Source organism: Neolamprologus multifasciatus, chromosome 1, assembly GCF_963576455.1.
Source record: "Neolamprologus multifasciatus chromosome 1, fNeoMul1.2, whole genome shotgun sequence".
NCBI lineage: Eukaryota > Metazoa > Chordata > Actinopteri > Cichliformes > Cichlidae > Neolamprologus > Neolamprologus multifasciatus.
Genome location: NC_140439.1, coordinates 29395409 through 29408227, shown reverse-complemented (window position 1 = coordinate 29408227; position 12819 = coordinate 29395409). Strand labels below are relative to the sequence as shown.

Sequence of the window (12819 nt, the reverse complement as noted above, 5' to 3'; positions counted from 1 at the left end):
ATGCTGTCCAATAGAGGCTGAACCATTTGAAGTCCGGCACCACTTGTGTCACTGCTCTGACTGCTGGTGGTTGAGACAGACAATGTATCTGTTAGACTTGGAGAGGAGGGCTCTTCCACATGTTGCTTCAGGACAGTCAAATCTGAGGGTGACAAATAAAAATATTAGAATATAAGGTATATACAATCAAAAACACAACACAACAAAGAGACCATTTATGCACACAGGGCCAGTAAATTGCACGCTTTGATTAAATTATACTGTCTCCCAGGAGAACAGATGGTTATTTTGTATTTTATTATGGTAATATACAATTTACATACCACAAGGTGTGAGTGTCACAGCGTGTTAGGTCTGAGCAGTCACGCAGCTTCTTGGATGATTGTGTTTCCAGGATGTCTGAAATGCATGTGATAAATCCAACTTACTGTTGAGCCATGAAAACAGCATTTTGTGATTGTTACCACAGGATATTAGACAAATTAAAAATGTTTATTTAAGAGTAACTGTACAAATCAAATCCTTCAAAATCTATCAGAGCATATATTTACTTACCTTCACCTGTATAGATGACAAAACACACCTCTTTGACTGCTGCAAGTTTAGGAAAGACATCCTCATCCACCTCTATACCCTGCTCATTTGTGACTAGCAGTGCTGCATTTTCTGGTATGAGAAACTTCTGCTGCACTGAAGTAAAATCATCACTCAGTTACTAACAACATTATCATTTCCTCTTTAATGACTTAGTACAAACCATAACTTACCTGCTCTCACAAAATCTGTGAAGCTGACTTCTTCCAATTTGGCATATTTCTTTGTCTCTCTAAGAAGAAATCTGAGGCTGCTGTTCTGAGAATGAGCTACCAAAGCTTTTTCTGAATAAATCAATAAAGATCCATTTATGGAAAGCTGTGATGAAGGCAGTTTTGTCTTTAATTATATTCAACAATATAATATATTCGACCACTTGTAAGTGATTTTTCGAACTTTAATACACTAAAGTTAAGGTTATATACCTAATTTCTAGTAAGTGGCCCAGCCCCTCCTATATTTTTATGTATGTGGCCCTCAGTGAAAAAAGTTTGGACACCCCTGCTGTAGGGGTACCTCCTGAAGTAGCTGAAGGAGAGGAGCCAGATGTTGTGGCTGAGCAACTCCCTACTGAAGACGATGTAGCTTTACCAACTATGACTAATCAAAAATCAGCTGTGGCCGAAGACAGCATTGATGTACCGTCCATTGAGGTAGAGGCTCCTATAGCTATGGAAACCATTGATCTGAACCCACAAACCCCTGCGGTAGCTCTGGAGCATAAGGAAACTGTTGAAAGTGCAGAAAAAAATGACCATGTTCGTAAGTCGGAAAGGACACGTTGACCACCAGGGCGCTTCCATTATCCTGAGTTGGGAAATCCCTTAATTTCCTTTGCGCAGAGCCTCATAGAGAGCTTTATCAAGCATTTTATACAATAGGTGACTATGAGAGTTCATCTGTAGACCACAGCGTGACGCATGAAGGGGCTCATGCTGGGTCAAAGGGGGAGGGTGTAACCCATGTGAAATAGAGGGCTGCAAAGTCCCTTTTTGTAATCTAATAGTGATGGGATTTCCGGCTCTTTTTAGAGATCCGGCTCTTTCGGCTCGGATCACTTAAAAGAGCCGGCTCTTTCGGCTCCGAACCGGCTCTTCAGGTTGTTTTGTTGCTTTAATTATTTAATCTTTAACAATAATATAAAATTATGCAGAAAAGGAATTACTAATGTAAAAAAAGTGGTTTTATTTATATATGTTTATATATGGCCCCTAGAGACAAAGCACATACAAACTCTAAAGCATATACAAACTCCAAAAAGCACGTACAAACTCCAAAACACATTTCTAGCGTTAACTGAACTTCCAAAACAGAGCTACCCAGATCACTTAAATTACACAATTGAAAGCATGTGTGTATTGTTTGTGTATTTATAGACAAGCACTCATATTTATTCAAATAATTAAAAAAAAAAATCATTTACCTGTTATTACCACACACCAAATCCGGTTGTTGATACTTCCTGGCTTGTGTAACCACTAGGTAACAAAAGCTCAACACTGCGCCCTAGCATCCTGGAGCACTTCTGTTGTCTTTTGTACGTGATTCTGAGTTTGTACGTGCTTCTGAGTTTTTACGTGTTTTGGAGTTTGTACGTGCTTCTGAGTTTTTACGTGTTTTGGAGTTTGTACGTGCTTCTGAGTTTGTAAGTGCGTCTGAGTTTTTACGCGTTTTGGAGTTTTTATGCGTTTTGGAGTTTGTACGTGCTTTGTCTCTAAGGGCCACCATAAATATACTTTATTTATTCACTCCACATAAAATGTAATAAATAAATCATATAATACAAAAAACAACTATTTACATTTTAAACTTTTAACTATTTAAATTTTCAGCTTTTTCCTTTTAAACAAATTTAACGTGAAACAACACAAAACACTGCAAACCACAACACAATTAAATATAAATTAAAATATTAAAACAAAAAGAAGATGCACATTCTCTGTCATATGGGCCTGCATGATTTCTGAATCCTTTATCATCTGCAACTGAAAATAGCGGATGATTACTATACCTTTCTAATGTGAGGTTGTTGTCCCTCACTCTCTTTCTCTCTGGCTCTGTTCCTGTGCTGCTGCAAGTGTAACTAACGCCCCTCCCCCCTCTGCCCAGCGCAAAGTACAGGCCACGCCTGCGGAGTTCAGCGGAAAAAAGGGCGAGAGAGGGTGAGAGAAAGAAAAAAAAACCTCACGGCTCCCAATAAGGAGCCGGCTCGCGTCGTTCACTTCAAAGAGTCGGCTCTAAGAGCCATTTCGTTCGCGAACGACCCAACACTATAATCTAAGGCTATAGCCTGTTATTGTCACAAGGGGGTGCTGTGATGCAGTCTTGTGTTTAGACAACCTTGCGTCTAGTGCGCGACGTGTTTTACTTTTATCAACATCTTGGCCACCTACGGAAAAAAATACCTTTACTACTATGAAACACAACACAAGAAGAAGAGGTTGTTTATGGTAACTTTATGTAAACTGTGTATAACTTAATAAACACTTTCTTACATTGAGTTAGCCTGTCCACACTAAATATTGCTTAAAATCTATTTAGCTAGGCTAGGTTTAGCAGACAATGTGACTGCATGTTTGCTGTGTCCTTGTCTTTACAGTTCTGGGGACAGGGTTGTGTGCATATCTCAGTGTGCAGCAGGACTAACTAACTGATGTTAATGGTACCTCAACATCTCATCAGTGCAGGCTGCACCTCTCTTTGGTTAAATACGGCCATTACCATGAGTCTAAACAGAATAGTACTGTTAGCTAACGTTAAATTAAACGTTAGTGTTAAAATTAAGAAATAGAAATAAACGTTTTCATTGACAACGTGAAATGTGTATCTTAAAATACAGTAATCTAAGTTAGTTAGCTAACTTTTGACTAGCATTAGCCTAGCTGCTATCTCCAAATCAGCATAACATACAGAAAACACATGTAGTGCTAGTTAGTTAACTTTATATTTTACTTATGCATCCATGTAACTGAATATATATATAAATAACATCACTACACTCACAGAAAATTCCAAAGTAAATAAAGTATTTTTACCTCCCATACGGTAAAAAAATACATTTTTCCTGGCCAAAATATATTTCAAATATATGGTAAATATATTTTGTATTTGTGATGCTCCAAAAAAATATATTTTTGAAATTGAAAATATATTTCTTTCAAACCAAAATACATTTCAAAACATATTTTAGGGTGAAGAAAATACATTTCCAACCTTACAGTAGAATGTATATCAAAGTATCCTTTATTTAAAATGTATTTAGTGCAATAATGATGATAATGATAATAATACTAAAAGTAACATGTTTTATGCACATCTGCAAAAAACAGTTGGATTCAAACAAAAGAGAGTCAAACGTCTATCACGAATCAGGTTGTTTATTCATTTGCTTACAGTATTTCACATTACACAATATCTCACTATAATGTAGCGTTCATTGACTTTGAAATTATCTGTCAGTGATACAGTAAACAAGATACAACAACTGCTATGTACACTTTAGTTTTTGACAATATATACAATATCGTACTTAAAGGAACACACTCCACTTTTTTGGAAATAGGCTCATTCTCCATCTCCCTCAGAGTTAAAAATGCAGCGTCTTCTTTCTAGATCCATACGTTAATAGGACTCTGGAGCGTGATCTTACGGGATGGGGCGTAGCCAGGATTTTTGGTCGAGGCGCCATATTAGCAGGCCAAACAAATGCTTGCTGTGTGGCCGGTTGTAATGTTAGATTGCACTACCGGCAAAAGAATAAGCTTGAAAACAGGCTCTCTTTTCATTGTTTCCTCACCTGGAAGCATCATGAGGGAGCTTATGTGTTGGATGTTACCAAAAGAAGGCGTCTAGCCTGGATAGCAGCTGTGAGACGAGCTGATATTCAGTTCTCTACCATCCCCAGATCTGTTGGTTTGCTCCAGTATTTTCATTCAGGTAAGTTCTAAATAAGTTCATATTATTCTTTATAGCCTGCTAGTTTTATTTTCAATGCGCTCTGAGATCATAGCACAAACTTAGAACAAACATGCAGAACTACCTTCTATTTATAGAGTTGCTAATTATTTGGCATTATTGCAGCAAACCAGCCTATGAAATGAATGAAATAAATCCTGACTGGGTTCCAACACTACACATGGGGCACTACAAAATCCCTGCTTCAAACCACATGCTACACACCACCATGCCAATCAGATTACTTCTTCCATGTGTGGGTAAAAAGGTGACCCTCCTGGATAAGATGGTGAAGGTTTTCTGCGTTTTGGTGAACATGTGCCCCAGTGTGTTAGTAAAACCAGGGGAAAATACTCTTGTTAAATACTCTTAAGTCTTGTGCTGTTTATGTAGTGATAAGTTTTCAAAAGAGACAGTAAATTACAGAATGCTAGCAGTGGGTGATATTGTTTAAATGCTGTCATGATTTTATGTGAACATTTTGTCATTTGTAAACTATACATAACATTGATTCTACATTGTAACTGATTTGATGTTCTACAAAGTGCTTTTAATTAAAAATAGGCAAACATTTCTTTGTTTCTTTATTCAACTTTTGAACAGTGGTACTTAGTAAGTACATATTCAGTAAATGCAAAGTATTTACATGGCCCCCTAAACTAAAACATTATGGGTTATTCAGAACAGAACTATGCTTGGAAAAATATTGTCCCATGAGTTGATCCAACTCCTCCACAGTAGCAGATGGAACTTTTCTTTTTTGAGGACGGCTACTTTTACCTTTCAATACGGATGGTCTGTTTATGTTTTGATCAAGAACCTTTTTTAAGGGCAGCTGAAGAGGAGAAGTCTATCTTATGGCCAACCTCTGGCTGTATCTTGGTCACATTACCAGGCAAAACCCAGCATGCAGGTTCATCTGTAACAGTCCTTGTGCCACAGATCCTCACTGTTGCTTCTACATTAAACAGAAGAGCAGCGACATGGCTGCAGGTCTCCATGACTCCGGCCATACAGCTGCAGTGGGCGGCTTCAACCTTCCCTGTGATGCTCACAATGACCTGTGGCTGCAATGCTGCAATTCAGTCTTTAAGAGTGCAGTACCTGAAACACACACAGACAAAGTTCATTTAAAGACAAGAACTTTAATAAGCCAAGGCTGACATAAATGTGTTTTATTTACTTTCAAATCCATTTATCATAAATGTAACAAATAAAGTGTTTTTATGTATCCATCTATAGAACCCTGCATGTTATATTTTAAATCTGCCTGTTTCTTTTTAGAAACCTATCAGCAAAAAATGAACCTAAAGTATGCAATGCAAGGATGTAATCACTTTCAAGATGGAGAAAACATAATGTTCGACTTTAAGTGACAATTATGGACACCTAATATGATAAGGAGGTTCTGCAGGTCATTAATCAATGTATAAAACTAAAACAGAATGTATTTTTAGTGACACAGCACACAAACAAGGAAGCAAGATGTGTAATTAGGATTATTTATAATAAATATGAATTAATTAGTGCAATTTCTTTAACCATAGAGAATAACTAAATCCTTCAGGACAATGTCACATCAATGCACTGAACTCACTATGCTATCCCTCTAACAGAGCCTCCACGTGTTCTCACTGTAATTTCCCCCTCATGAATGAATTTATGCTGCACTAATTTGAATGTTCGGGGGGAATCAAACGCATTTTACTCACAGTACTCAAGCTGACTTACCTTTGCTTGAATGACGGCGTACTCACAACGTGGAGGCTTAAAAATAGCCAAATCTTGTACCCAATCCTTGGTGAATTGGATGTGCGCCTCCAGAGATTTATAATTGCGAAATTGGTGCGCCGTGTATGCTCTGACTCCACAGACAAGGTACGGGAGTAGATCATGCTAAGTCAATAGCGAATTCTGACAGTGAGAGGAACGGCCGGATACAGGAGACGGGAAGAAACAAGCCGATTATGTTCGTGTTAATTAAGTGGTTGGAAGATGTAAAATTCTCAATTCTGCCAACTGAACATATACGAGATTTTAATGAGGATGAATAATTAGCCGGCATGGAGGAAACGGACCTTTATTTGGTGGAGTGGCGACAAGGAGCCAAAAGGCGGGTGGCCGGTCTATGAAGCCTCCATCATCAAGCTAGCAGGTGCCTTTTCTCATATAATATTACTTTATTGTCGCTTATTTGGCACGGAAGCGTAGAGCTGCCACCCAGGCAAAAGAGAAATATAAGTATATCACGTTATAATGTGAAAAGTTTATCGTTCTAACAATATACTATCATGTTTATACAATATACTTTTCACGTTTGAACAACATGTTTGAACAACATTGTACGAAAAATATACATAATTATCACGTCCGTACAATATTGTGCGAACGTGATAATTATGTATATTGTAATAACGTGATATTATATTATACAAACATGAAAAGCATAATGTTAGAACAATAAACATTTCACGTTATAACGTGACATAGCTCTATTTTGCTTTTGCCTGGGTGGCAGCTCCACGCTTCCATAATTTGGTAACCAAAATATGTAACTTAATTAATTATATTGTGACGTACTTTTGACTTTTCTTATTATTCTGCCTTCTCAGAAAGGGAAAAAAATACAAATAAAACTGTTTACACTTGTTATACACAATAACTATCAAAACCTATTCACATTTAATTTGGCTTTCACAGAAATCCCACCTCTCCTTCTGGCTACAGAGTACTTACCAAGGTTAGAAACAAAGCACAGTTATGCTTTATTAATGTTCGCTAATTACAATGTTCCACATTTCCTTGCTTTTTAAGTCATTTTTAGGCTTTTTAAAGTTTTTGTTTTTTGTTTTTTTTAGCAGTAATGTTTCTGCCTATTTATTTCAGCCCATGAAATTGAATGCAGATCTTCCTGATGTGAGATTTACATAAATGTAAGTAATTTTGTTTGTCATTAATGTTGTTGCTGTTGTTGTTTTTGTGCAGTTTGCAATCATATAAACCTAGCAAGCATCAGTCAGCACAGTGACTAACCTGAACAGATTCTTGCTTTATTCACATATATTATATGTAATTATATATACCTGCACATTGTACCTAGGGTTGCAGCCACTTGGCCCCACCCCATTGTTGTGACAGCCCTGATTGTACTTATACACTGCATCTGAACAGGGAACAGTCTGCCACATTAATGTATTTTTAAGTGACTTGTTTGTAATTCATGAATTTGTTTCTTACAGATGTCAAAGTCTCAACCTCACGCTGCCCTCCTCCATCCTCCTAAAGTAAGTATTTGTTGTTGTAGTTTTTTATGCAGTGTCTGTGTCACATGCTAATCATAATTATTGAAATAACTGTTTTCTAACAGATTTTCCAAAACACTAGTTATGTTTGTTGTCATTCAGACCAGTACTACTGCTTAGACATTGCTTAGTGGTCATGCATGTTTGACAAGCTTGTTATGATATCAAAACAGTAGGCCTATCACAATAATCGATATATCGACACAATACATGTACATGACCTCAATAATTGTTGATGATGCAATTTATCTGCCATTATATTTACAAAAATAAAATATAATAATAATAACAACACAATAACATTAAATAACATTGTTTTCTATTTGTTAGAAAATTTACTATTTATTCAAGTTTTTATGGTATCTAATATTTTGATACCTAATTTGTCAATTGAAAGTGTGTAGATCTTGCATTATTATGGTGAGATTCTCTGATATTCAGTTACAGTTCACAACACAGCTACCTGTACATGCAGTATTATACTGTAAATATAAATCTCTGCATTTAGCATCCCACTAGAAGAATCACATTTACTGCCTCTTTTTTTTTTTTTTTTTTTTTTACAAATACCTGTACTATTACTAACACATTTACTGTTTTACTTTTAGCCTGTGGATACAAATGCAGATTTCCTTAATGTAAGTTGTGCATTTTAATTACATCATGTTATTTTTATTATTTATTTATTTATTTTATTTTACATTCAAATATTTCAAGCTTCTTGGTTAAAGAAGCTTTATTGCTAGTAGGTAAAGAATAGTTCATCTATAATTGATATTCCCAATTAATTTCTCACCTCTGATTGAATGCCTTTGTTTGTTGGCCTTTTTTGACTATAACAAAACATTTTTGCAGGATATATATGGTGAATTTATATGCATAGATACAGTCGTAATGCTTGACAGATGCACACAGCAGTAGATGTACTAAAAAGGAAATAATTACAATCATGATGTTGATTGCTGATGTCAGTATATATATTTTAGAGGAATGTTTTGTTTTTCACCCAAAATGAACTATATTGCTTCAGAAGAGATTTATTACCCTACCTGACTCTTATATATTGTTCTGTTTTTTGTTTGTTTTTGTTATTTTCAGGTTCAATGGTGCGTGTTCTTCTAATGGCCGTCTTCCCACTGGAAGTTTTGATCCACAGCAATTTAAAAGGTAAACAGCTTTGAAAGTCAGTTCAAATGGTTAGCTAATAGTACTCTAAAAAGCCTACAACTCTGTCACCAGTTTCTTTACCAAAAAGTACCCATAAAAGTATCTCTCAATAGCATATCATTGTAGTTCAAATGTTTAGTTGTACAAATATCAGATTTTTGGAAATCTAAAACTAGTCAAACACTCAAATGTTCATGCTTTTTATAGGAGGACAGAGCAAAACGGACATCAGCGCAGAGTGAAGAACTGCCCTTGATAAGGACACTATGACAGCCATATATAGTAAGTGAAGACTTTCTGTGTATCTAAAATTGCATACAGCACAAGTAACTTACTTTGCAACAATGAAAAGAGGTTGTAAAGTAAGTTACCAATACAAATAGGTGATGATGCATTGTAGTGGTTGGTCTCAGACAAAGAAGGTCAACAGATTTATGAATGCTGGAGGGTAAGGAGAGACGACCAAAAGGGGTGTTAGCATTACTGTAATGTGAACTGGATAGACTTTCCATCTAGGAAAAAAAAAGAGGTAAAATTATGCGTAAAATATATCTGTATTAATATCTGTATCTATATAAACAGAAATATCTGTTTGCTAAATGAAGCCAGCTAACATAAATCATATTTTTATTTTAACTCTGATAAAAGTAATAGAACTGTGACTTTTGTTTGTTACAGTGGCGGTAAGGAAGAGGTTTCCCAATGTGTCCAGAGGGGCTTTGAGGATTGCAGTGAAAGCTGGGGGAACTGAGACTGCTGGAAAAGGAAAAGAAATTACATTTTAAGTATGCTGACTTATGTTCATACAATCACACACACATATACACATACACACACATATGTGTGTGTATGTGTATATATATATATATATATATATATATATATATATATATATAGCCTTCATATTTAGCCTGTTGAATATGAAGACAGAAAATAAAAAGAGACACAAATACAAGTTAAAATTTGGAATTTGTTTTATTGATTTTGAATTTTTAAAAATGTCTAATCAATTGTATTTAAATAGGGCCCAATAACAAAAGCTGATTGGAAGTGCTTTATGTTATAGAGACCCTACAATGCAAGAGAGAAAACCCCAACAATCTGATGATCCCCTATGAGCAAGCACGTGGCGACAGCGGGCAGGAAAAACCCCCTTTCAACGGGAGGAAACCTGCGGCAGAACCAGGCTCAGGGAGGGACGGCCATCTGCCGAGACCGGTCGGGGGACTCGAATCCACTTCTTATCAAATTTCTCTCTTGCTACGACATTTGTGATGTTATGTATTTAGGTATTGGTCTGAAAGAAAAAGATACGAATACCGAGTTGGTGTTCAAAGCCACCATTTCAAGTTGTGCGTTTAAACGGCTTGGTGATGGCTTTGGCCAGCGCAGTGAAAAACCTGACGATGGCAGACGGCTTTTTCGCTTTTAACAGATGTTCAGTCAAGCTAGTTGCAATGAGTCTCACAGCGATGGATTTCTGTAACTCCAGAGCTACTTGAACATTTTCTACACTCCCAAAGACATCGCGCAGGTCTTTGAGAATGTGCTTTTCAAGGTTTTTAAGGTTTCGGGGCGTTAGAATAAGCTCTTTATCCTGCAGTTGGTCCCATACTTCTTCCAGCACCCAACTGTGGATGTTCTCAGAGCCACAAATGCACATGATCTTTAATTTTTTAGCTATACGGCTAAATAATTTGTAAAGGATTATTTTGATATGAGCTTTACGTCGAGAAGCTTCTGGCACAGTTTGGTCAGGTTCTGGCTGGGATGTTGGGACGCTCGTCTGTGGTTCTGACACTGACGCTGTACCACGTAATGCGAGCATCACGCTCTGACTCTGGCTCTCAGCCTGGGTGTGAAACCACCAGCTCATGAGTGCCATGAAAACTCTGACCTTTCTGTTGATGTAGGCTCTTCTGAAACGATCAGGAAAAGTTTCAGGTGCCGTGGGGGAAGCGTGGTGGGCGAGCATTTCTGTGAGCTACTTGGTGAACTCCGGACTTTTGCCCATAGAAATGTTTTTAAAGAGTTCGAGCTCACAGGTTTCATCGTCGCTCAGATCTTTTACGGTCTGAAGCGGAAAATCATCAACCAGCTTCTCCACTGACTCACTGCTTTCGTCCTTCCCCATGCTCTTAAATGTTGCCCTGATGTTTTTGACCGCGCGAAGAATCGTTGCTTTGGCAAACTGCTTCGCAAAGAACGCTTTAATCTTAGCTGCGGTGTTTTTTAGTGGCTGCTCCAACTTACCTTTAAACGATGCAGGAGTGATAACTTCATCGCTCTCTGAGGAACTTTGAATCTCTGCCTCGACTGAACGAGTGAGCTCTTTTGCAAACTGCTCGCTCTCTTTGATCATTGCTGATTTCAGCTTCTTCGACTCAGGATCTTCAGTTTGATCCACAGCTGGGAAAAGCTCAGCGACAGCCTTTTGGAGGACAAACTCCACAGTTTTCTGAGTTGCCGTATTTAAGCTGTCCTGTGAGCCTATCACGAGTCTCTCCTGTTGGCCATCCCCCACCATCTGCCTCATAATGCTTAATTGACGTAATCTACTTTAATGCACAGAAATCAATTTTTCTACAATAATTAGATTCAACATTTTTCTTCAATATAGTGGCAGACAGCACAGATGGTACCTTCCCAAAGGAAAAAGTGCTATATGTACTACTATTACTAGGGTATATATTAGACTTAATATTTACTACATACAATAATGGATTTCTATACATTTAACCAGATCACCACTTTGGTTGTAAGATTTAGATAATTATTTATTAAAAGCTAGACATTTTAAATGAGAATAAGAAAGAAAATTATTTCTTTGTGCCCCCCTTTCCCTGTCAATGCCCTACCTGGCCCCCTGGCAACACTTTGCTAGACCTGCCCCTGCACAGTTATCAGCTGTCAGCTACTTAGAAAAGGATCTTGGTGTTATTTGTCTCTCAGAAACAGTTCATAACTTCCCTTCAACTCATTCATGTCACCTAAAATGTAAACCTGTTTCTTCAGCTCTAATGATTCAGTAAAAACATCTCCTGGTTTCACCTTCATGTTTCCTTCTCAGCACATATCCAAACTGATATCATGACCAGCAGCTATTACGGTTGTGGCTCCAGAAAACACAAGTAGATACTAGAAAGTAATATTGAAAAAAAATTCTAGCAACAGCTTATCAAGCTTAAACGTGCTGCTATTGTTTATCTGCTGTTTTCCTCTTTCTAGCGCAAACTGGGCGATTAACAAACGACAGAGACGGGACTAGCAACAGAAAAGACAATCAGCTGATAATTGATCAGTTTCATGATTGAAGTAGCAACAGGAGAGGGAGGGGGGAGAATGAGGGAAGAAGTTTTAGCTGTTCAGCGCAAAGACACCTTATAACTCCAGCTTTGTGTCTTTTTTCATTCTAGCTGAAGTACGAAACAAATCGCTTTTTTTCCCCCTCAATACAAAACTCCGACAGCCAGTCCAGCTGTGGCTCCATACATCGGTTGTTAAGCTCAACATGGAAATACTATGCAAACATACAGAGATGAACTTACACACTTGCTTTACTTCTCTGTGTTAGTTTTCTCTGAGATTAAATGCAGCGGTTTGGAAGCACGTAGCGATGTTTCAAATGCTAAACCAGACCGCTGACAGGTCTTGTACTCAACAGCTCTATCAAGTGAAGCAACTTCTTTTCTGAGTTAATTTCAGTCCTGACAAACATCACTCTCGGTGCCTTTTGATCTCACATTATTGGCAACCACTGAGTTATTCTCCTCCACAATTTACAACCATTATTTGTTTCTGC

The 12819-nt window shown here is 37.4% G+C and overlaps 2 long non-coding RNA genes across 3 annotated transcripts; one reads left to right on the top strand and one right to left on the bottom strand.

The window, feature by feature from the left end:
- Nucleotides 1–4888: 4888 nt before the first annotated feature.
- On the bottom strand, nucleotides 4889–6390 carry LOC146526017 (uncharacterized). Its single transcript, XR_014874018.1, has 2 exons — nucleotides 6280–6390; nucleotides 4889–5652 (listed from the first exon to the last, which is right to left on the bottom strand). It is a non-coding gene; the product is annotated as an uncharacterized LOC146526017 (long non-coding RNA).
- A 48-nt stretch (nucleotides 6391–6438) lies between these two features.
- On the top strand, nucleotides 6439–9852 carry LOC146526016 (uncharacterized). 2 transcript variants are annotated; one of them, XR_014874017.1, is made up of 7 exons: nucleotides 6439–6703; nucleotides 7249–7481; nucleotides 7788–7832; nucleotides 8459–8488; nucleotides 8949–9017; nucleotides 9225–9299; nucleotides 9696–9852. It is a non-coding gene; the product is annotated as an uncharacterized LOC146526016 (long non-coding RNA). The 2 variants fall into 2 exon arrangements; XR_014874016.1 differs by lacking the exon at nucleotides 6439–6703 and having other exon boundaries at nucleotides 7098–7481; nucleotides 9696–9840.
- Nucleotides 9853–12819: the final 2967 nt, after the last annotated feature.